The sequence below is a fragment of the Ambystoma mexicanum genome, chromosome 6q, assembly GCF_040938575.1.
Source record: "Ambystoma mexicanum isolate Mex_15411 chromosome 6q, UKY_AmexF1_1, whole genome shotgun sequence".
NCBI classification, from domain to species: Eukaryota; Metazoa; Chordata; class Amphibia; order Caudata; family Ambystomatidae; genus Ambystoma; species Ambystoma mexicanum.
This window is the reverse complement of record NC_090937.1, coordinates 264925866-264946482: the sequence shown is the minus strand read 5'-3', so window position 1 is coordinate 264946482 and position 20617 is coordinate 264925866.

Below are 20617 nucleotides of genomic sequence, written 5' to 3'. Positions count from 1 at the left end.
TGCAAGCCTAAGATGCATTTTAAGGCCTTTTTTGGTCTGCTAACATATACTGAACTTTCAAGGGTGTAGGATGCATTTTTTGTGCCAAAAATATTTTTGGGAATTTCAGGGGTCTGGGATGCGGGTTAATGCCCCTTTCAGGCTGCAAATGATTTTGGGACATGCAGAGCTCTCTGGCACAGTTTTTAGGCCACCAATATTTTCTGGACTTTAGGGGGTCTAGGATGCCTGTAAACCCCTTTTTGGGCCTTCAATGTTTTCAACATTTTTTCAGGCCTAAGATGCATTTTTAGGCATTTTTTGGGATGCTAACATATACTGAACTTTCAAGGGTGTAGGATGCATTTTTTGTGCCAAAATATTTTTGGGAATTTTAGTAGTCTATGATGCGGGTTAATGCCCCTTTCAGGCTGCAAATGATTTTGGGACATGCAGAGCTCTCTGACAGAGTTATTAGGCCACCAATATTTTCTGGACTTTAGGGGGTCTAGGATGCCTGTTAATCCCTTTTTTGGGCCTTCAAAGTTTTCAACATTTTTGCAGGCCTAAGATGCATTTTAAGGACTTTTGGGCTGCTAACATATTCTGAACTATCAGGGGTGTAGGATGCATTTTGTGTGCCAAAATATTTTTAGGACTTTTAGTGGTCTATGATGCGGGTTAATGCCCCTTTCAGGCTGCAAATGATTTTGGGACATGTAGAGCTCTCTGGCACAGTTTTTAGGCCACCACCATTTTCTGGACTTTAAGGGGTCTAGGATGCCTGTAAACCCCTTTTTTTGGTCCTTCAAAGTTTTCAACCTTTTTGCAGGCCGAAAAATGCATTTTAAGGCCTTTTTTGGGTTGCTAACATATTATGAACTTGCAGGGGTGTAGGATGCATTTTTTGTGCCAAAATATTTTTGGGAATTGTAGGCGTCTATGATGCGGGTTAATGCCCCTTTCAGGCTGCAAATGATTTTTGGACATGCAGAGCTCTCTGGCACAGTTTTTGGGCCACCAACATTTTCTGGACTTTAAGGGGTCTAGGATGCCTGTAACCCCTTTTTTGGGCCTTCAAAGTTTTCACTATTTTTGCAGGCCTAAGATGCATTTTAAGGACTTTTGGGCTGCTAACATATTCTGAACTATCATGGGTGTAGGATGCATTTTTTGTGCCAAAATATTTTTAGGACTTTTAGTGGTCTATGATGCGGGTTAATGCCCCTTTCAGGCTGCAAATTATTTTGGGACATGTAGAGCTCTCTGGCACAGTTTTTGGGCCGCCAACATTTTCTGGACTTTAGGGGGTCTAGGATGCCTGTAAACCCCTTTTTTGGGCCTTCAAAGTTTTGAACATTTTTGCAAGCCTAAGATGCATTTTTAGGCCTTTTTTGGGCTGCTAACATATACTGAACCTTCAAGGGTGTAGGATGCATTTTTTGTGCCAAAAATAATTTTGGGAATTTCAGGGGTCTGGGATGCGGGTTAATGCCCCTTTCAGGCTGAAAATGATTTTGGGACATGCAGAGCTCTCTGGCACAGTTTTTGGGCCACCAAAATTGTCTGGACTTTAGGGGGTCTAGGATGCCTGTAAACCACTTTTTTGGTCCTTCAAAGTTTTCAACCTTTTTGCAGGACGAAAATGCATTTTAAGGCCTTTTTTTGGCTGCTAACATATTCTGAACTTGCAGGGGTGTAGGATGCATTTTTTGTGCCAAAATATTTTTAGGACCTTTAGTGGTCTATGATGCGGGTTAATGCCCCTTTCAGGCTGCAAATGAGTTTGGGACATGTAGAGCTCTCTGGCACAGTTTTTGGGCCACCAACATTTTCTGGACTTTAGGGGGTCTAGGATGCCTGTAAACCCCTATTTTGGGCCTTCCAAGTTTTCAACCTTTTTGCAGGCCGAAAATGCATTTTAAGGCCTTTTTTGGGCTGCTAACATATTATGAACTTGCAGGGGTGTAGGATGCATTTTTTGTGCCAAAATATTTTTGGGAATTTTAGTAGTCTATGATGCGGGTTAATGTCTGTTTCAGGCTGCAAATGATTTTGGGACATGGAGAGCTGTCTGGCACAGTTTTTGGACCACCAATATTTTCTGGACTTTAGGGGTCTAAGATGCCTGTAAACCCCTTTTTTGGGCCTTCAATGTTTTGAACATTTTTGCAAGCCTAAGATGCATTTTTAGGCCTTTTTTGGGCTGCTAACATATATTGAACTTTAAAGGGTGTAGGATGCATTTTTTGTGCCAAAATATTTTTGGGAATTTTAGTGGTCTATGAAGCGGGTTAATGCCCCTTTCAGGCTGCAAATGATGTTGGGACATGGAGAGCTCTCTGGCAAAGTTTTTGGGCCACCAATATTTTCTGGACTTTAGGGGGTCTAGGATGCCTGTAAACCCCTTTTTTGGTCCTTCAAAGGTTTCAACCTTTTTGCAGGCCTAAAATGCATTTTAAGGCCTTTTTTGGGCTGCTAACTTATTCTCAACTTACAGGGGTGTAGGATGCATTTTTTGTGCCAACATATTTTTGGGAATTTTAGTGGTCTATGAAGCGGGTTAAAGTCCCTTTTAGGCTGCAAATGATTTTGGGACATGCAGAGCTCTCTGGCACAGTTTTTGGGCCACCAACATTTTCTGGACTTTAAGGGGTCTAGGATTCCTGTAACCCCCTTTTTTGGGCCTTCAAAGTTTTCAACATTTTTGCAGGCCTAAAATTCATTTTAAGGCCTTTTTTGGGCTGCTAACATATTCTGAACTTGTAGGATGCATTTTTGTGCCAAAAGTATTTTTGGGAATTTCAGTGGTCTAGGATGCGGGTTAATGCCCCTTTCAGGCTGCAAATGATTTTGGGACATGCAGAGCTCTCTGGCACAGTTTTTGGGCCACCAAAATTGTCTGGACTTTAGGGGGTCTAGGATGCCTGTAAACCACTTTTTTGGTCCTTCAAAGTTTTCAACCTTTTTGCAGGACGAAAATGCATTTTAAGGCCTTTTTTTGGCTGCTAACATATTCTGAACTTGCAGGGGTGTAGGATGCATTTTTTGTGCCAAAATATTTTTAGGACCTTTAGTGGTCTATGATGCGGGTTAATGCTCCTTTCAGGCTGCAAATGAGTTTGGGACATGTAGAGCTCTCTGGCACAGTTTTTGGGCCACCAACATTTTCTGCACTTTAGGGGGTCTAGGATGCCTGTAAACCCCTTTTTTGGGCCTTCCAAGTTTTCAACCTTTTTGCAGGCCTACGATGCATTTTTAGGCCTTTTTTGGGCTGCTAACATATACTGAACTTTCAAGGGTGTAGGATGCATTTTTTGTGCCAAAAATATTTTTGGGAATTTCAGGGGTCTGGGATGCGGGTTAATGCCCCTTTCAGGCTGCAAATGATTTTGGGACATGCAGAGCTCTCTGGCACAGTTTTTGGGCCACCAAAATTTTCTGGACTTTAGGGGTTCTAGGATGCCTGTAAACCAATTTTTTTGGGCCTTCAAAGTTTTCAACATTTTTGCAGGCCTAAGATGCATTTTTAGGCATTTTTTGGGCTGCTAACCTATACTGAACTTTCAAGGGTGTAGGATGCATTTTTTGTGCCAAAAATATTTTTGGGAATTTCAGGGTTCTGGGATGCGGGTTAATGCCCCTTTCAGGCTGCAAATGTTTTTGGGATATTCAGAGCTATCTGACACAGTTATTAGGCCACCAATATTTTCTGGACTTTAGGGGGTCTAGGATGCCTGTAAACCCCTTTTTTGGGCCTTCAAAGTTTTCAACATTTTTGCAGGACGAAAATGCATTTTAAGGCCTTTTTCGGGCAGCTAACATATTCTGAACTTGCAGGGGTGTAGGATGCATTTTTTGTGCCAAAATATTTTTGGGAATTTTAGTGGTCTATGATGCGAGTTAATGCCCCTTTCAGGCTGCAAATGATTTAGGGACATTTAGAGCTCTCTGGGACAGTTTCTGGGCCATCAACATTTTCTGGACTTTATGGGGTCTAGGATGCCTGTAAACCCCTTTTTTGGGCTTTCAAAGTTTTGAACATTTTTGCAAGCCTAAGATGCATTTTAAGGCCTTTTTTGGTCTGCTAACATATACTGAACTTTCAAGGGTGTAGGATGCATTTTTTGTGCCAAAAATATTTTTGGGAATTTCAGGGGTCTGGGATGCGGGTTAATGCCCCTTTCAGGCTGCAAATGATTTTGGGACATGCAGAGCTCTCTGGCACAGTTTTTAGGCCACCAATATTTTCTGGACTTTAGGGGGTCTAGGATGCCTGTAAACCCCTTTTTGGGCCTTCAATGTTTTCAACATTTTTTCAGGCCTAAGATGCATTTTTAGGCATTTTTTGGGATGCTAACATATACTGAACTTTCAAGGGTGTAGGATGCATTTTTTGTGCCAAAATATTTTTGGGAATTTTAGTAGTCTATGATGCGGGTTAATGCCCCTTTCAGGCTGCAAATGATTTTGGGACATGCAGAGCTCTCTGACAGAGTTATTAGGCCACCAATATTTTCTGGACTTTAGGGGGTCTAGGATGCCTGTTAATCCCTTTTTTGGGCCTTCAAAGTTTTCAACATTTTTGCAGGCCTAAGATGCATTTTAAGGACTTTTGGGCTGCTAACATATTCTGAACTATCAGGGGTGTAGGATGCATTTTGTGTGCCAAAATATTTTTAGGACTTTTAGTGGTCTATGATGCGGGTTAATGCCCCTTTCAGGCTGCAAATGATTTTGGGACATGTAGAGCTCTCTGGCACAGTTTTTAGGCCACCACCATTTTCTGGACTTTAAGGGGTCTAGGATGCCTGTAAACCCCTTTTTTTGGTCCTTCAAAGTTTTCAACCTTTTTGCAGGCCGAAAAATGCATTTTAAGGCCTTTTTTGGGTTGCTAACATATTATGAACTTGCAGGGGTGTAGGATGCATTTTTTGTGCCAAAATATTTTTGGGAATTGTAGGCGTCTATGATGCGGGTTAATGCCCCTTTCAGGCTGCAAATGATTTTTGGACATGCAGAGCTCTCTGGCACAGTTTTTGGGCCACCAACATTTTCTGGACTTTAAGGGGTCTAGGATGCCTGTAACCCCCTTTTTTGGGCCTTCAAAGTTTTCACTATTTTTGCAGGCCTAAGATGCATTTTTAGGCCTTTTTTGGGCTGCTAACATATACTGAGCTTTCAAGGGTGTCGGAATGAATTTTTTGTGCCAAAAGTATTTTTGGGAATTTCAGTGGTCTAGGATGCGGGTTAATGCCCCTTTCAGGCTGCAAATGATTTTGGGACATGGAGAGCTGTCTGGCACAGTTTTTGGACCACCAATATTTTCTGGACTTTAGGGGGTCTAGGATGCCTGTAAACCCCTTTTTTGGGCCTTCAAAGTTGTCAACCTTTATACAGGCCGAAAATGCATTTTAAGGCCTTTTTTGGGCTGCTAACATATTCTCAACTTGCAGGAGTGTAGGATGCATTTTTTGTGCCAAAATATTTTTGGGAATGTTAGTGGTCTATGATGCTGGTTAATGCCCCTTTCAGGCTGCAAACGATTTTGGAACATGTAGAGCTCTCTGGCACAGTTTTTGGGCCACCAACATTTTCTGGACTTTAGGGGGTCTAGGATGCCTGTAAACCCCTTTTTTGGGCCTTCCAAGTTTTCAACCTTTTTGCAGGCCGAAAATGCATTTTAAGGCCTTTTTTGGGCTGCTAACATATTATGAACTTGCAGGGGTGTAGGATGCATTTTTTGTGCCAAAATATTTTTGGGAATTTTAGTAGTCTATGATGCGGGTTAATGTCTGTTTCAGGCTGCAAATGATTTTGGGACATGGAGAGCTGTCTGGCACAGTTTTTGGACCACCAATATTTTCTGGACTTTAGGGGTCTAGGATGCCTGTAAACCCCTTTTTTGGGCCTTCAATGTTTTGAACATTTTTGCAAGCCTAAGATGCATTTTTAGGCCTTTTTTGGGCTGCTAACATATATTGAACTTTAAAGGGTGTAGGATGCATTTTTTGTGCCAAAATATTTTTGGGAATTTTAGTGGTCTATGAAGCGGGTTAATGCCCCTTTCAGGCTGCAAATGATGTTGGGACATGGAGAGCTCTCTGGCAAAGTTTTTGGGCCACCAATATTTTCTGGACTTTAGGGGGTCTAGGATGCCTGTAAACCCCTTTTTTGGTCCTTCAAAGGTTTCAACCTTTTTGCAGGCCTAAAATGCATTTTAAGGCCTTTTTTGGGCTGCTAACTTATTCTCAACTTACAGGGGTGTAGGATGCATTTTTTGTGCCAACATATTTTTGGGAATTTTAGTGGTCTATGAAGCGGGTTAAAGTCCCTTTTAGGCTGCAAATGATTTTGGGACATGCAGAGCTCTCTGGCACACTTTTTGGGCCACCAACATTTTCTGGACTTTAAGGGGTCTAGGATTCCTGTAACCCCCTTTTTTGGGCCTTCAAAGTTTTCAACATTTTTGCAGGCCTAAAATTCATTTTAAGGCCTTTTTTGGGCTGCTAACATATTCTGAACTTGCAGGGGTGTAGGATGCATTTTTGTGCCAAAAGTATTTTTGGGAATTTCAGTGGTCTAGGATGCGGGTTAATGCCCCTTTCAGGCTGCAAATGATTTTGGGACATGGAGAGCTGTCTGGCACAGTTTTTGGACCACCAATATTTTCTGGACTTTAGGGGGTCTAGGATGCCTGTAAACCCCTTTTTTGGGCCTTCCAAGTTTTCAACCTTTTTGCAGGAGGAAAATGCATTTTAAGGCCTTTTTTTGGCTGCTAACATATTCTGAACTTGCAGGGGTGTAGGATGCTTTTTTTGTGCCAAAATATTTTTAGGACTTTTAGTGGTCTATGATGCGGGTTAATGCCCCTTTCAGGCTGCAAATGATTTTGGGACATGTAGAGCTCTCTGGCACAGTGTTTGGGCCGCCAATATTTTCTGGACTTTAGGGGGTCTAGGATGCCTGTAAACCCCTTTTTTGGGCCTTCAGAGTTTTGAACATTTTTGCAAGCCTAAGATGCATTTTTAGGCCTTTTTTGGGCTGCTAACATATACTGAACATTCAAGGGTGTAGGATGCATTTTTTGTGCCAAAAATAATTTTGGGAATTTCAGGGGTCTGGGATGCGGGTTAATGCCCCTTTCAGGCTGAAAATGATTTTGGGACATGCAGAGCTCTCTGGCACAGTTTTTGGGCCACCAAAATTGTCTGGACTTTAGGGGGTCTAGGATGCCTGTAAACCACTTTTTTGGTCCTTCAAAGTTTTCAACCTTTTTGCAGGACGAAAATGCATTTTAAGGTTTTGGCTGCTAACATATTCTGAACTTGCAGGGGTGTAGGATGCATTTTTTGTGCCAAAATATTTTTAGGACCTTTAGTGGTCTATGATGCGGGTTAATGCCCCTTTCAGGCTGCAAATGAGTTTGGGACATGTAGAGCTCTCTGGCACAGTTTTTGGGCCACCAACATTTTCTGGACTTTAGGGGGTCTAGGATGCCTGTAAACCCCTTTTTTGGGCCTTCCTAGTTTTCAACCTTTTTGCAGGCCTACGATGCATTTTTAGGCCTTTTTTGGGCTGCTAACATATACTGAACTTTCAAGGGTGTAGGATGCATTTTTTGTGCCAAAAATATTTTTGGGAATTTCAGGGGTCTGGGATGCGGGTTAATGCCCCTTTCAGGCTGCAAATGATTTTGGGACATGCAGAGCTCTCTGGCACAGTTTTTGGGCTACCAAAATTTTCTGGACTTTAGGGGTTCTAGGATGCCTGTAAACCAATTTTTTTGGCCCTTCAAAGTTTTCAACATTTTTGCAGGCCTAAGATGCATTTTTAGGCATTTTTTGGGCTGCTAACCTATACTGAACTTTCAAGGGTGTAGGATGCATTTTTTGTGCCAAAAATATTTTTGGGAATTTCAGGGTTCTGGGATGCGGGTTAATGCCCCTTTCAGGCTGCAAATGTTTTTGGGATATTCAGAGCTATCTGACACAGTTATTAGGCCACCAATATTTTCTGGACTTTAGGGGGTCTAGGATGCCTGTAAACCCCTTTTTTGGGCCTTCAAAGTTTTCAACATTTTTGCAGGACGAAAATGCATTTTAAGGCCTTTTTCGGGCAGCTAACATATTCTGAACTTGCAGGGGTGTAGGATGCATTTTTTGTGCCAAAATATTTTTGGGAATTTTAGTGGTCTATGATGCGAGTTAATGCCCCTTTCAGGCTGCAAATGATTTAGGGACATTTAGAGCTCTCTGGGACAGTTTTTGGGCCACCAACATTTTCTGGACTTTATGGGGTCTAGGATGCCTGTAAACCCCTTTTTTGGGCTTTCAAAGTTTTGAACATTTTTGCAAGCCTAAGATGCATTTTAAGGCCTTTTTTGGTCTGCTAACATATACTGAACTTTCAAGGGTGTAGGATGCATTTTTTGTGCCAAAAATATTTTGGGGAATTTCAGGGGTCTGGGATGCGGGTTAATGCCCCTTTCAGGCTGCAAATGATTTTGGGACATGCAGAGCTCTCTGGCACAGTTTTTAGGCCACCAATATTTTCTGGACTTTAGGGGGTCTAGGATGCCTGTAAACCCCTTTTTTGGGCCTTCAATGTTTTCAACATTTTTTCAGGCCTAAGATGCATTTTTAGGCATTTTTTGGGATGCTAACATATACTGAACTTTCAAGGGTGTAGGATGCATTTTTTGTGCCAAAATATTTTTGGGAATTTTAGTAGTCTATGATGCGGGTTAATGCCCCTTTCAGGCTGCAAATGATTTTGGGACATGCAGAGCTCTCTGACAGAGTTATTAGGCCACCAATATTTTCTGGACTTTAGGGGGTCTAGGATGCCTGTTAATCCCTTTTTTGGGCCTTCAAAGTTTTCAACATTTTTGCAGGCCTAAGATGCATTTTAAGGACTTTTGGGCTGCTAACATATTCTGAACTATCAGGGGTGTAGGATGCATTTTTTGTGCCAAAATATTTTTAGGACTTTTAGTGGTCTATGATGCGGGTTAATGCCCCTTTCAGGCTGCAAATGATTTTGGGACATGTAGAGCTCTCTGGCACAGTTTTTAGGCCACCACCATTTTCTGGACTTTAAGGGGTCTAGGATGCCTGTAAACCCCTTTTTTTGGTCCTTCAAAGTTTTCAACCTTTTTGCAGGCCGAAAAATGCATTTTAAGGCCTTTTTTGGGTTGCTAACATATTATGAACTTTCAAGGGTGTAGGATGCATTTTTTGTGCCAAAAATATTTTTGGGAATTTTAGGCGTCTATGATGCGGGTTAATGCCCCTTTCAGGCTGCAAATGATTTTGGGACATGCAGAGCTCTCTGGCACAGTTTTTGGGCCACCAACATTTTCTGGACTTTAAGGGGTCTAGGATGCCTGTATCCCCCTTTTTTGGGCCTTCAAAGTTTTCACTATTTTTGCAGGCCTAAGATGCATTTTTAGGCCTTTTTTGGGCTGCTAACATATACTGAGCTTTCAAGGGTGTAGGAATGAATTTTTTGTGCCAAAAGTATTTTTGGGAATTTCAGTGGTCTAGGATGCGGGTTAATGCCCCTTTCAGGCTGCAAATGATTTTGGGACATGGAGAGCTGTCTGGCACAGTTTTTGGACCACCAATATTTTCTGGACTTTAGGGGGTCTAGGATGCCTGTAAACCCCTTTTTTGGGCCTTCAAAGTTGTCAACCTTTATACAGGCCGAAAATGCATTTTAAGGCCTTTTTTGGGCTGCTAACATATTCTCAACTTGCAGGAGTGTAGGATGCATTTTTTGTGCCAAAATATTTTTGGGAATGTTAGTGGTCTATGATGCTGGTTAATGCCCCTTTCAGGCTGCAAACGATTTTGGGACATGTAGAGCTCTCTGGCACAGTTTTTGGGCCACCAACATTTTCTGGACTTTAGGGGGTCTAGGATGCCTGTAAACCCCTTTTTTGGGCCTTCAAAGTTTTCAACATTTTTGCAGGCCTAAGATGCATTTTTAGGCATTTTTTGGGATGCTAACATATACTGAACTTTCAAGGGTGTAGGATGCATTTTTTGTGCCAAAGGTATTTTTGGGAATTTTAGTGGTCTGTGAAGCGGGTTAATGCCCCTTTCAGGCTGAAAATGATTTTGGGACATGTAGAGCTCTCTGGCACAGTTTTTGGGCCACCAACATTTTCTGGACTTTAGGGGGTCTAGGATGCCTGTAAACCCCTTTTTTGGGCCTTCAAAGTTTTCAACCTTTTTGCAGGCCGAAAATGCATTTTAAGGCCTTTTTTGGGCTGCTAACATATTATGAACTTGCAGGGGTGTAGGATGCATTTGTTGTGCCAAAATATTTTTGGGAATTTTAGTAGTCTATGATGCGGGTTAATGCCCCTTTCAGGCTGCAAATGATTTTGGGACATGCAGAGCTCTCTGGCACAGTTTTTGGCCCACCAACATTTTCTGGACTTTAGGGGGTCTAGGATGCCTGTAAATCCCTTTTTTGGGCCTTCAAAGTTTTCAACATTTTTGCAGGCCTAAGATGCATTTTAAGGACTTTTGGGCTGCTAACATATTCTGAACTATAAGGGGTGTAGGATGCATTTTTTCTGCCAAAAATAGTTTTGGGAATTTCAGTGGTCTAGCGTGCGGGTTAATGCCCCTTTCAGGCTTCAAATGATTTTGGGACATGCAGAGCTCTCTGGCACAGTTTTTGGGCCAACAACATTTTCTGGACTTAAGGAAGGTCAAGGATGCTTGTAAACCCCTTTTTGGGCCTTCTAAGTTTTCAACATTTTTGCCGGCGTAAAATGCATTTTAGGCCTTTTTTGGGCTGATAACATATTATGAACTTGCAGGGGTGTAGGATACATTTTTTGTGCCAAAATATTTTTGGGAATTTTAGTGGTCTATGATGCGGGTTAATGCCCCTTTCAGGCTGCAAATGATTTTGGGACATGCAGAGCTCTCTGGCACAGTTTTGGGCCACCAAAATTTTCTGGACTTTAGGGGGTCTACGATGCCTGTAAACCCCTTTTTTGGGCCTTCAAAGTTTTCAACATTTTTGCAAGCCTAAGATACATTTTCTAGGCCTTTTTTGGGCTGCTAACATATACTGAACCTTCAAGGGTGTAGGATGCATTTTTTGTGCCAAAAATATTTTTGGGAATTTCAGGGGTCTGGGATGCGGGTTAATGCCCCTTTCAGGCTGAAAATGATTTTGGGACACGCAGAGCTCTCTGGCACAGTTTTTGGGCCACCAACATTTTCTGGACTTTAAGGGGTCTAGGATGCCTGTAACCCCCTTTTTTGGGCCTTCAAAGTTTTCAACATTTTTGCAGGCCTAAAATGCATTTTAAGGCCTTTTTTGGGCTGCTAACATTCTGAACTTGCAGGGGTATAGGATGCATTTTTTGTGCCAAAATATTTTTAGGACTTTTAGTGGTCTATGATGCGGGTTAATGCCCCTTTCAGGCTGAAAATGATTTTGGGACACGCAGAGCTCTCTGGCACAGTTTTTGGGCCACCAAAATTTTCTGGACTTTAGGGGGTCTAGGATGCCTGTAAACCACTTTTTTGGGCCTTCAAAGTTTTCAACCTTTTTGCAGGACGAAAATGCATTTTAAGGCCTTTTTTTGGCTGCTAACATATACTGAACTTTCAAGGGTGTAGGATGCATTTTTTGTGCCAAAAGTATTTTTGGGAATTTCAGGGGTCCGGGATGCGGGTTAATGCCCCTTTCAGGCTGCAAATGTTTTTGGGATATTCAGAGCTATCTGACACAGTTATTAGGCCACCAATATTTTCTGGACTTTAGGGGGTCTAGGATGCCTGTAAACCCCTTTTTTGGGCCTTCAAAGTTTTCAACATTTTTGCAGGCCTAAGATGCATTTTAAGGCCTTTTTTGGGATGCTAACATATTCTGAACTATCACGGGTGTAGGATGCATTTTTTGTGCCAAAAATAGTTTTGGGAATTTCAGTGGTCTATGATGCAGGTTAATGCCCCTTTCAGGCTGCAAATGATTTTGGGACATGTAGAGCTGGCACAGTTTTTGGGCTGCCAACATTTTCTGGACTTTAGGGGGTCTAGGATGCCTGTAAACCCCTTTTTTGGGCCTTCAAAGTTTTCAACATTTTTGCAGGCCTAAGATGCATTTTTAGGCATTTTTTGGGATGCTAACATATACTGAACTTTCAAGGCTGTAGGATGCATTTTTTGTGCCAAAAGTATTTTTGGGAATTTTAGTGGTCTATGAAGCGGGTTAATGCCCCTTTCAGGCTGCAAATGATTTTGGGACATGTAGAGCTCTCTGGCACAGTTTTTGGGCCACCAACATTTTCTGGACTTTAGGGGTTCTAGGATGCCTGTAAACCCCTTTTTTGGGCCTTCAAAGTTTTCAACCTTTTTGCAGGCCGAAAATGCATTTAAGGCCTTTTTTGGGCTGCTAACATATTATGAGCTTGCAGGGGTGTAGGATGCATTTTTTGTGCCAAAATATTTTTGGGAATTTTAGTAGTCTATGATGCGGGTTAATGCCCCTTTCAGGCTGCAAATGATTTTGGGACATGCAGAGCTCTCTGGCACAGTTTTTGGCCCACCAACATTTTCTGGACTTTAGGGGGTCTAGGATGCCTGTTAATCCCTTTTTTGGGCCTTCAAAGTTTTCAACATTTTTGCAGGCCTAAGATGCATTTTTAGGCCTTTTTTGGGCTGCTAACATATACTGAACTTTCAAGGGTGTAGGATACATTTTTTGTGCCAAAAATATTTTTGGGAATTTCAGGGGTCTGGGATGCGGGTTAATGCCCCTTTCAGGCTGCAAATGATTTTGGGACATGCAGAGCTCTCTGACACAGTTATTAGGCCACCAATATTTTCTGGACTTTAGGGGTTCTACGATGCCTGTAAACCCCTTTTTTGGGCCTTCAAAGTTTTCAACATTTTTGCAGGCCTAAGATGCATTTTAAGGACTTTTGGGCTGCTAACATATTCTGAACTATCATGGGTGTAGGATGCATTTTTTGTGCCAAAATATTTTTAGGACTTTTAGTGGTCTATGATGCGGGTTAATGCCCCTTTCAGGCTGCACATTATTTTGGGACATGTAGAGCTCTCTGGCACAGTTTTTGGGCCGCCAACATTTTCTGGACTTTAGGGGGTCTAGGATGCCTGTAAACCCCTTTTTTGGGCCTTCAAAGTTTTGAACATTTTTGCAAGCCTAAGATGCATTTTTAGGCCTTTTTTGGGCTGCTAACATATACTGAACCTTCAAGGGTGTAGGATGCATTTTTTGTGCCAAAAATAATTTTGGGAATTTCAGGGGTCTGGGATGCGGGTTAATGCCCCTTTCAGGCTGAAAATGATTTTGGGACATGCAGAGCTCTCTGGCACAGTTTTTGGGCCACCAAAATTGTCTGGACTTTAGGGGGTCTAGGATGCCTGTAAACCACTTTTTTGGTCCTTCAAAGTTTTCAACCTTTTTGCAGGACGAAAATGCATTTTAAGGCCTTTTTTTGGCTGCTAACATATTCTGAACTTGCAGGGGTGTAGGATGCATTTTTTGTGCCAAAATATTTTTAGGACCTTTAGTGGTCTATGATGCGGGTTAATGCCCCTTTCAGGCTGCAAATGAGTTTGGGACATGTAGAGCTCTCTGGCACAGTTTTTGGGCCACCAACATTTTCTGGACTTTAGGGGGTCTAGGATGCCTGTAAACCCCTTTTTTGGGCCTTCCAAGTTTTCAACCTTTTTGCAGGCCGAAAATGCATTTTAAGGCCTTTTTTGGGCTGCTAACATATTATGAACTTGCAGGGGTGTAGGATGCATTTTTTGTGCCAAAATATTTTTGGGAATTTTAGTAGTCTATGATGCGGGTTAATGTCTGTTTCAGGCTGCAAATGATTTTGGGACATGGAGAGCTGTCTGGCACAGTTTTTGGACCACCAATATTTTCTGGACTTTAGGGGTCTAGGATGCCTGTAAACCACTTTTTTGGGCCTTCAAAGTATTTCAACCTTTTTGCAGGACGAAAATGCATTGTAAGGCCTTTTTTGGGCTGCTAACATATACTGAACTTTCAAGGGTGTAGGATGCATTTTTTGTGCCAAAATATTTTTGGGAATTTTAGTGGTCTATGAAGCGGGTTAATGCCCCTTTCAGGCTGCAAATGATGTTGGGACATGGAGAGCTCTCTGGCAAAGTTTTTGGGCCACCAATATTTTCTGGACTTTAGGGGGTCTAGGATGCCTGTAAACCCCTTTTTTGGTCCTTCAAAGGTTTCAACCTTTTTGCAGGCCTAAAATGCATTTTAAGGCCTTTTTTGGGCTGCTAACTTATTCTCAACTTACAGGGGTGTAGGATGCATTTTTTGTGCCAACATATTTTTGGGAATTTTAGTGGTCTATGAAGCGGGTTAAAGTCCCTTTTAGGCTGCAAATGATTTTGGGACATGCAGAGCTCTCTGGCACAGTTTTTGGGCCACCAACATTTTCTGGACTTTATGGGGTCTAGGATTCCTGTAACCCCCTTTTTTGGGCCTTCAAAGTTTTCAACATGTTTGCAGGCCTAAAATGCATTTTAAGGCCTTTTTTGGGCTGCTAACATATTCTGAACTTGCAGGGGTGTAGGATGCATTTTTGTGCCAAAAGTATTTTTGGGAATTTCAGTGGTCTAGGATGCGGGTTAATGCCCCTTTCAGGCTGCAAATGATTTTGGGACATGGAGAGCTGTCTGGCACAGTTTTTGGACCACCAATATTTTCTGGACTTTAGGGGGTCTAGGATGCCTGTAAACCCCTTTTTTGGGCCTTCCAAGTTTTCAACCTTTTTGCAGGAGGAAAATGCATTTTAAGGCCTTTTTTTGGCTGCTAACATATTCTGAACTTGCAGGGGTGTAGGATGCATTTTTTGTGCCAAAATATTTTTAGGACTTTTAGTGGTCTATGATGCGGGTTAATGCCCCTTTCAGGCTGCAAATGATTTTGGGACATGTAGAGCTCTCTGGCACAGTGTTTGGGCCGCCAATATTTTCTGGACTTTAGGGGGTCTAGGATGCCTGTAAACCCCTTTTTTGGGCCTTCAGAGTTTTGAACATTTTTGTAAGCCTAAGATGCATTTTTAGGCCTTTTTTGGGCTGCTAACATATACTGAACCTTCAAGGGTGTAGGATGCATTTTTTGTGCCAAAAATAATTTTGGGAATTTCAGGGGTCTGGGATGCGGGTTAATGCCCCTTTCAGGCTGAAAATGATTTTGGGACATGCAGAGCTCTCTGGCACAGTTTTTGGGCCACCAAAATTGTCTGGACTTTAGGGGGTCTAGGATGCCTGTAAACCACTTTTTTGGTCCTTCAAAGTTTTCAACCTTTTTGCAGGACGAAAATGCATTTTAAGGCCTTTTTTTGGCTGCTAACATATTCTGAACTTGCAGGGGTGTAGGATGCATTTTTTGTGCCAAAATATTTTTAGGACCTTTAGTGGTCTATGATGCGGGTTAATGCCCCTTTCAGGCTGCAAATGAGTTTGGGACATGTAGAGCTCTCTGGCACAGTTTTTGGGCCACCAACATTTTCTGGACTTTAGGGGGTCTAGGATGCCTGTAAACCCCTTTTTTGGGCCTTCCAAGTTTTCAACCTTTTTGCAGGCCGAAAATGCATTTTAAGGCTTTTTTTGGGCTGCTAACATATTATGAACTTGCAGGGGTGTAGGATGCATTTTTTGTGCCAAAATATTTTTGGGAATTTTAGTAGTCTATGATGCGGGTTAATGTCTGTTTCAGGCTGCAAATGATTTTGGGACTTGCAGAGCTCTCTGGCACAGTTTTTGGCCCACCAACATTTTCTGGACTTTAGGGGGTCTAGGATGCCTGTAAATCCCTTTTTTGGGCCTTCAAAGTTTTCAACATTTTTGCAAGCCTAAGATGCATTTTTAGGCCTTTTTTGGGCTGCTAACATATACTGAACCTTCAAGGGTGTAGGATGCATTTTTTGTGCCAAAAATATTTTTGGGAATTTCAGGGGTCTGGGATGCGGGTTAATGCCCCTTTCAGGCTGCAAATGATTTTGGGACATGCAGAGCTCTCTGGCACAGTTTTTGGGCCACCAAAATTTTCTGGACTTTAGGGGTTCTAGGATGCCTGTAAACCAATTTTTTTGGGCCTTCAAAGTTTTCAACATTTTTGCAGGCCTAAGATGCATTTTTAGGCATTTTTTGGGCTGCTAACCTATACTGAACTTTCAAGGGTGTAGGATGCATTTTTTGTGCCAAAAATATTTTTGGGAATTTCAGGGTTCTGGGATGCGGGTTAATGCCCCTTTCAGGCTGCAAATGTTTTTGGGATATTCAGAGCTATCTGACACCGTTATTAGGCCACCAATATTTTCTGGACTTTAGGGGGTCTAGGATGCCTGTAAACCCCTTTTTTGGGCCTTCAAAGTTTTCAACATTTTTGCAGGACGAAAATGCATTTTAAGGCCTTTTTCGGGCAGCTAACATATTCTGAACTTGCAGGGGTGTAGGATGCATTTTTTGTGCCAAAATATTTTTGGGAATTTTAGTGGTCTATGATGCGAGTTAATGCCCCTTTCAGGCTGCAAATGATTTAGGGACATTTAGAGCTCTCTGGGACAGTTTTTGGGCCACCAACATTTTCTGGACTTTATGGGGACTAGGATGCCTGTAAACCCCTTTTTTGGGCCTTCAATGTTTTCAACATTTTTTCAGGCCTAAGATGCATTTTTAGGCATTTTTTGGGATGCTAACATATACTGAACTTTCAAGGGTGTAGGATGCATTTTTTGTGCCAAAATATTTTTGGGAATTTTAGTAGTCTATGATGCGGGTTAATGCCCCTTTCAGGCTGCAAATGATTTTGGGACATGCAGAGCTCTCTGACAGAGTTATTAGGCCACCAATATTTTCTGGACTTTAGGGGGTCTAGGATGCCTGTTAATCCATTTTTTGGGCCTTCAAAGTTTTCAACATTTTTGCAGGCCTAAGATGCATTTTAAGGACTTTTGGGCTGCTAACATATTATGAACTTGCAGGGGTGTAGGATGCATTTTTTGTGCCAAAATATTTTTGGGAATTTTAGGCGTCTATGATGCGGGTTAATGCCCCTTTCAGGCTGCAAATGATTTTTGGACATGCAGAGCTCTCTGGCACAGTTTTTGGGCCACCAACATTTTCTGGACTTTAGGGGGTCTAGGATGCCTGTAAACCCCTTTTTTGGTCCTTCAAAGTTTTCAACATTTTTGCAGGCCTAAAATGCATTTTTAGGCCTTTTTTGTGCTGCTAACATATACTGAACTTTCAAGGGTGTAGGATGCATTTTTTGTGCCAAAAATATTTTTGGGAATTTCAGGGGTCTGGGATGCGGGTTAATGCCCCTTTCAGGCTGCAAATGATTTTGGGACATGCAGAGCTCTCTGGCACAGTTTTTGGGCCACCAACATTTTCTGGACTTTAAGGGGTCTAGGATGCCTGTAACCCCCTTTTTTGGGCCTTCAAAGTTTTCACTATTTTTGCAGGCCTAAGATGCATTTTTAGGCCTTTTTTGGGCTGCTAACATATACTGAGCTTTCAAGGGTGTAGGAATGAATTTTTTGTGCCAAAAGTATTTTTGGGAATTTCAGTGGTCTAGGATGCGGGTTAATGCCCCTTTCAGGCTGCAAATGATTTTGGGACATGGAGAGCTGTCTGGCACAGTTTTTGGACCACCAATATTTTCTGGACTTTAGGGGGTCTAGGATGCCTGTAAACCCATTTTTTGGGCCTTCAAAGTTTTCAACCTTTATACAGGCCGAAAATGCATTTTAAGGCCTTTTTTGGGCTGCTAACATATTCTCAACTTGCAGGAGTGTAGGATGCATTTTTTGTGCCAAAATATTTTTGGGAATGTTAGTGGTCTATGATGCTGGTTAATGCCCCTTTCAGGCTGCAAACGATTTTGGGACATGTAGAGCTCTCTGGCACAGTTTTTGGGCCACCAACATTTTCTGGACTTTAGGGGGTCTAGGATGCCTGTAAACCCCTTTTTTGGGCCTTCAAAGTTTTCAACATTTTTGCAGGCCTAAGATGCATTTTTAGGCATTTTTTGGGATGCTAACATATACTGAACTTTCAAGGGTGTAGGATGCATTTTTTGTGCCAAAGGTATTTTTGGGAATTTTAGTGGTCTGTGAAGCGGGTTAATGCCCCTTTCAGGCTGAAAATGATTTTGGGACATGTAGAGCTCTCTGGCACAGTTTTTGGGCCACCAACATTTTCTGGACTTTAGGGGGTCTAGGATGCCTGTAAACCCCTTTTTTGGGCCTTCAAAGTTTTCAACCTTTTTGCAGGCCGAAAATGCATTTTAAGGCCTTTTTTGGGCTGCTAACATATTATGAACTTGCAGGGGTGTAGGATGCATTTGTTGTGCCAAAATATTTTTGGGAATTTTAGTAGTCTATGATGCGGGTTAATGCCCCTTTCAGGCTGCAAATGATTTTGGGACATGCAGAGCTCTCTGGCACAGTTTTTGGCCCACCAACATTTTCTGGACTTTAGGGGGTCTAGGATGCCTGTAAATCCCTTTTTTGGGCCTTCAAAGTTTTCAACATTTTTGCAGGCCTAAGATGCATTTTAAGGACTTTTGGGCTGCTAACATATTCTGAACTATAAGGGGTGTAGGATGCATTTTTTCTGCCAAAAATAGTTTTGGGAATTTCAGTGGTCTAGCGTGCGGGTTAATGCCCCTTTCAGGCTTCAAATGATTTTGGGACATGCAGAGCTCTCTGGCACAGTTTTTGGGCCAACAACATTTTCTGGACTTTATGAGGTCTAGGATGCTTGTAAACCCCTTTTTGGGCCTTCTAAGTTTTCAACATTTTTGCCGGCGTAAAATGCATTTTAGGCCTTTTTTGGGCTGATAACATATTATGAACTTGCAGGGGTGTAGAATACATTTTTTGTGCCAAAATATTTTTGGGAATTTTAGTGGTCTATGATGCGGGTTAATGCCCCTTTCAGGCTGCAAATGATTTTGGGACATGCAGAGCTCTCTGGCACAGTTTTTGGGCCACCAAAATTTTCTGGACTTTAGGGGGTCTAGGATGCCTATAAACCCCTTTTTTGGGCCTTCAAAGTTGTCAACATTTTTGCAGGCCTAAGATGCATTTTAAGGCTTTTTTTGGGATGCTAACATATTCTGAACTATCAGGGGTGTAGGATGCATTTTTTGTGCCAAAAATAGTTTTGGGAATTTCAGTGGTCTATGATGCAGGTTAATGCCCCTTTCAGGCTGCAAATGATTTTGGGACATGCAGAGCTCTCTGACACAGTTTTTAGGCCACCACCATTTTCTGGACTTTAAGGGGTCTAGGATGCCTGTAAATCCCTTTTTTGGTCCTTCAAAGTTTTCGACCTTTTTGCCGGCCGAAAATGCATTGTAAGGCCTTTTTTGGGATGCTAACATATACTGAACTTTCAAGGGTGAAGGATGCATTTTTTGTGCCAAAATATTTTTGGGAATTTTAGTGGTCTATGATGCGGGTTAATGCCCCTTTCAGGCTGCAAATGATTTTGGGACATGTAGAGCTCTCTGGCACAGTTTCTCGGCCACCAACATTTTCTGGACTTTAGGGGGTCTAGGATGCCTGTAAACCCCTTTTTTGGGCCTTCAAAGTTTTCAACATTTTTGCAGGCCTAAGATGCACTTTTAGGCATTTTTTGGGATGCTAACATATACTGAACTTTCAAGGGTGTAGGATGCATTTTTTGTGTCAAAAGTATTTTTGGGAATTTTAGTGGTCTATGAAGCGGGTTAATGCCCCTTTCAGGCTGCAAATGATTTTGGGACATGTAGAGCTCTCTGGCACAGTTTTTGGGCCACCAACATTTTCTGGACTTTAGGGGGTCTAGGATGCCTGTAAACTCCTTTTTTGGGCCTTCAAAGTTTTCAACCTTTTTGCAGGCCGAAAATGCATTTTAAGGCCTTTTTTGGGCTGCTAACATATTATGAACTTGCAGGGGTGTAGGATGCATTTTTTGTGCCAAAATATTTTTGGGCATTTTAGTAGTCTATGATGCGGGTTAATGCCCCTTTCAGGCTGCAAATGATTTTGGGACATGTAGAGCTCTCTGGCACAGTTTTTGGGCCACCAACATTTTCTGGACTTTAGGGGGTCAAGGATGCCTGTAAATCCCTTTTTTGGGCCTTCAAAGTTTTCAACATTTTTGCAGGCCTAAGATGCATTTTTAGGCCTTTTTTGGGCTACTAACATATACTGAACTTTCAAGGGTGTAGGATGCATTTTTTGTGCCAAAAGTATTTTTGGGAATTTCAGGGGTCTGGGATGCGGGTTAATGCCCCTTTCAGGCTGCAAATGTTTTTGGGATATTCAGAGCTATCTGACACAGTTATTAGGCCACCAATATTTTCTGGACTTTAGGGGGTCTAGGATGCCTGTAAACCACTTTTTTGGGCCTTCAAAGTTTTCAACCTTTTTGCAGGACGAAAATGCATTGTAAGGCCTTTTTTGGGCTGCTAACATATACTGAACTTTCAAGGGTGTAGGATGCATTTTTTGTGCCAAAATATTTTTGGGAATTTTAGTGGTCTATGAAGCGGGTTAATGCCCCTTTCAGGCTGCAAATGATGTTGGGACATGGAGAGCTCTCTG